Source organism: Cucurbita pepo, unplaced genomic scaffold (assembly GCF_057944985.1).
Source record: "Cucurbita pepo subsp. pepo isolate OVF unplaced genomic scaffold, ASM5794498v1 scafford_11, whole genome shotgun sequence".
NCBI classification, from domain to species: domain Eukaryota; kingdom Viridiplantae; phylum Streptophyta; class Magnoliopsida; order Cucurbitales; family Cucurbitaceae; genus Cucurbita; species Cucurbita pepo.
In genome coordinates, this window is record NW_028257916.1 from 225,001 (window position 1) to 230,000 (window position 5,000).

Consider the following 5,000-nt stretch of genomic DNA (forward strand, 5'->3'; position numbering starts at 1 on the left):
TTCTCCATATTATTGCTCCTCCGTTCAGAGTGAAGACAGATCCTGATGTCGATTTCCTCGAATCTACATCGGTCTGAAAATCTGAGTCAGTGTACCCTGTAAGGATCAGATCCTTAGCACCGTACATTAGCATATAGTCCCTCGTTCTCCTAAGATACTTGAGGATATTCTTAACAGCAGTCCAATGAGCACGTCCCGGATTGGACTGATATCTGCTGACAATTCCCACAGCATAGCATATGTCGGGTCGGGTACATAGCATGGCATACATCAGACTACCGACTGCTGATGCATAGGGAATGTGTTTCATATCCTCAACTTCTTGAGGTGTCTTAGGACTTTGTTCCTTCGACAAATGAACTCCATGCCTGAAAGGTAATAATCCTTTGTTGGAGTCCTGCATCTTATATCGAATCAACATTTTGTCGATGTACGATGCTTGAGACAATGCTAGTGTTTTGTTCTTGCGATTCCGAACAATTTGGATTCCAAGAACAAACTGAGCCTCTCCCAAATCTTTCATTTGGAATTGTGTCGCCAGCCAATGCTTAATGTCAGTCAGAATTCCCACATCATTTCCAATGAGTAGGATATCGTCAACGTACAACACCAGGAAAGCTACTGTAGAGTTGACTATCCTTTTATAAACACAAGGTTCGTCAACATTCTGTTTAAAGCCATAAGATTTGATCGCAGTATCAAACTTTATGTTCCAGGATCGAGATGCTTGCTTCAACCCATAAATGGATCTTTTAAGCTTGCAAACCCTTTGCTCGTGATCCTGTTCAATGAACCCCTCTGGTTGAGCCATATAGATACTCTCTTCAAGATCGCCGTTTAGAAAAGCTGTCTTAACATCCATTTGCCAAATTTCATAATCATAAAATGTGGCAATAGACAAGAGTATTCTAATTGATTTAAGCATAGCAACAGGTGAGAAGGTTTCTTCATAGTCCACCCCCTCTCTTTGGGTATAACCCTTTGCTACTAGTCGTGCTTTAAAGGTCTGTACCTTACCGGTTTGGTCTCGTTTCCTCTTATAGATCCATTTGCAACCAATAGGTTTTACCCCATCTGGTTGATCTACAAGTTCCCAGACTGAATTGAAGTACATTGACTCCATTTCAAGATTCATGGCTTTAATCCACTGATCTCTATCTACATCATTCATTGCCTGTTTATAGGACAATGGATCCTCAACGCCATCATCAGGTATGATGACTTGAGTTTCTATCAAACCCAAGTAACGATCGGGTTGAGTTATAACCCTCCCACTACGTCGAGGCATTCTCAACTTTTGAGAAGGATGTGATTGACCAGAAGTGTCAGCTCCATCAACAACTCTGGTTGAAGGACCAGCTTGATCAACAACTCTTGTTGTTTTATGAGTAGCTTCTTTAGAAATCTCACTTAATACTAGTTTGCTACGAGGTTGATGATTTCTTACGTGGTCTTCCTCTAAGAATGTAGCGTTCGTTGATACAAACACTCTATTTTCTTGAGGATCATAAAACAAACCACCTTTCGTCTCTTTGGGGTATCCTACAAATAGACATAATTTTGAACGACGTTCTAATTTCTTGGGATTTTGCAACAACACATGTGCTGGACATCCCCAAATTCTGAAGTGACGTAAACTACCTTTACGCCCTTTCCATAACTCATAAGGTGTTTCTGAAACACTCTTAGTAGGAACCATGTTCAAAATGTATGTAGCAGTCTCCACTGCATATCCCCAAAACGAATCAGGTAATTGAGCGAAACTCATCATAGACCGAACCATGTCTAATAGAGTTCTATTTCTCCTTTCTGATACACCATTTTGTTGAGGCATACCAGGGGCTGAGAGTTGAGACCTTATTCCATGTTCTATCATATAGTCCTGAAATCTTAAATCCATGTACTCTCCTCCTCGATCTGATCGAAGTGTTTTAATAGTTTTACCTAATAGATTCTCAACCTCAATCTTATAGTCTCTGAATTTTTCAAGAGCTTCGGACTTGTGATGCATTAGGTAAAGATAGCCATACCTTGAATAATCATCAATAAAACTGATGAAATATTCATACCCTCCTCGTGCTTTGACATTCATTGGACCACAGAGATCTGTATGCACGAGTTCTAAGGTTTCTTTGGCTCTATAACCTTTTTCGCAAAATGATCGTTTAGTCATTTTACCCTCAAGACAAGACTCACATGGAGGTAAAGAATTGTCTTCTAACTTATTTAGAAGTCCTCTTTTAACCAATCTCTCAATCCTATTGAGATTAATGTGGCCTAGTCTTAAGTGCCAAAGATAGGTATTAGGAGAAATCTTTTGTCGTTTATTTTGAGTTTCAGCTGTTTTAAACATCTCAGTATTTAAAATAGCTTTTGTTTTGCTCGGTTTTAACATATATAAGTTGTTTTCTAGTTTTGCAGAACAAATATGAATACCTCTTTTGCAAATGAACACTTCATTGATTTCAAAAGATACTTTATACAACTGTTCTAATAAACAAGAGATGGATATTAGATTTCTTTTCATTCCAGGAACAAAAAGTACATTATCTAATATAATGAATCTATCTCCAAAAAACAACTTTAAATTTCCTACTGATCTTGCTGAGACAACCTCTCCTGTTCCAACCCTGAGTGTTATCTCGCCATCCGCAAGCTTTCTCCAGGAGCTAGTTTCCTGGTAAAAAGAACAAATATGATTAGTCGCCCCTGAATCTAGTATCCAAGTTGAGTTGTCATACTCTACTAAACACATTTCTACAACGAGTAAATCATATTTACCTTGTTGTGTCTTTTCGGCTTTCTTCTCTGCAAGGTATTTTGGGCAGTTTCTCTTCCAGTGCCCGTTTTCGTTGCAATGGAAACATTTTCCTTTATCTGCTTTTTGAACCTTGTTCTTGCGGTTAGTAGGAATCTTATTTTTCCCTTTTCCCTTCTTTTTCATCAAAACACTTTTAGAAGTTGAAGGTCCAGACTTATTTTTGGAGGACGATCCTCGTTGTAATTTCTTGGAGATAGCAACATTTGCTTCTCCTGTTTGTCCCTTGTTTGTTAAGAGGGACTGATAAGTCTGTAGCTCATTGAGAAGAGCAGTCAAGTTATATTCTATTTTGTTCATAACCACATTGGTGCGGAACTGGAAGAAGCTCTTCGGAAGAGACATCATGATAAAACTGACTTGACTCTTCTCATCAATGACAGCTTCATTTTCTTCTGCCACATTGAAATGGACCATCATGTCCAGGACATGTTCTCTTACTGAGGTCCCTTCTTTCATACGGCAGTTGTAAATGTATTTTATGGCTTCATGTCTAAGGGAGAAGGACGGTTGTCCAAACATCCCTTTTAGAGATTCCATAATCTCTTTAGCAGTACCCATAACATCGTGTTTCTTAGCCAAAACATCAGATATGCTGGCTAGAATGTACACTCGGGCTTTATCATTTGCCTTTATCCATCTGTCATATGCATCCCGAGCTATTCGATTTGCATTTGAGTTTGGGCTTGGAGGACACTCCTCAGTTAAAACAAACTTTAAATCATCAATGACCAGTATTGTGTTTAGGTTTGATTTCCAAGTTGAGTAGTTGTCGCCGTTTAATTTCTCAGAAGCGAGTAATTGTACTATTGAGTTTGTCATGCTGTGATATAAAGAAAATTCTATTAGTGATTTGACTTAATCCTGTTTAATCCAATCAGTTTTAGCAAATGTAATAATGTACCCAAATCATTATTAATTTGCAACGATACTTTAGTGAGTTAGAGCAACTGCTACCGAGGGGCAGTCAATCACTCATTCACTAAACCAAGACATTCTTGACTTAAACACTAATTCCAAAATAACTCTTGTTCCTATAGTGTTTTAGTTATCGCTATTTTGGTCAAGAATATACTAACTCTTAGTAATTCTTCGCAAGTGTGACCCACCAATTTCAGACCTCAGAAATCGGTCCCAACAACGCTATCGAATGAAAAAGCCAAAGTTAGGAATGGACCTAAGAAATCCTATCCATTTCTGGAGTTTGCGTTGTTCCGACTCCCATGTTACGACCTTCCGAATGGGTAGTTGCTCTAGGGCAACATGCAGGCGGAACATGGGAATCTCACAGTGCAACCTAGTGGTGGAGACCATAGGACGTGTTGACTTCCTTCTCCCACTTACTATAAATACTTTCTCAATTCACCTTGTTATTCATGCAAATACCTTCCGAATGGAGGACGCTCCCAGGGCGACACGAGGCCGAGCATGAATCTCACTGTGTGAATTTTACGGAGAGCGTGAAGAGAAAACGATGTATCTTATACACCTTTTTCCTCCCACTAAGTATTTTAGATGGTTGGGTATACTCATTACTTAAGTATATTCCGGCTAATTAAATATAACTTAAGTCTATTCGATTTTTCTAAATCTTACATCACTTAAGCATGCTCATAAAACTGGGCTAACTAAGCTCAAGTACTGGTCCGATCTCCAGGTAGTAGGTGTTCCGTAAACCGTCAACTTAAGTACCTTCAGCCTTAGACAAGATCGTGCCAGTTGAGCTTTCTCGTAACCGCAATTTTATAAGACATCGACCCTTTTTAACTGTTAAAATTGATCGTGCTCGGTTCTTAACCCTTAGTGAGCATGCACTTATCTTTATTATAGATTTTAACGTCTACCTCATTTTATGACGTTGAAAATAACCTATAACATGATTTATATAACAATTTATATAATCATCCATTCCATGCAATAATATAACAATTTATATCTATCACTCATGGAACCCTAAGACATGCATACTATACATTATAACACTTATAACATACTTGGAATGCATGAAACATGCTTAGCCTATGGTGGGATTTTAAATCTATATGACATACTTTATGCATATACATTTTCTATTTAATTAAAACATACATTCATAATGCATAATTAATTAAACACACTAAAGTGGGTTGGTTTTGGCATTTTAAAGCAAGCAATTAACTAAATTATTACATTAATAATTAAA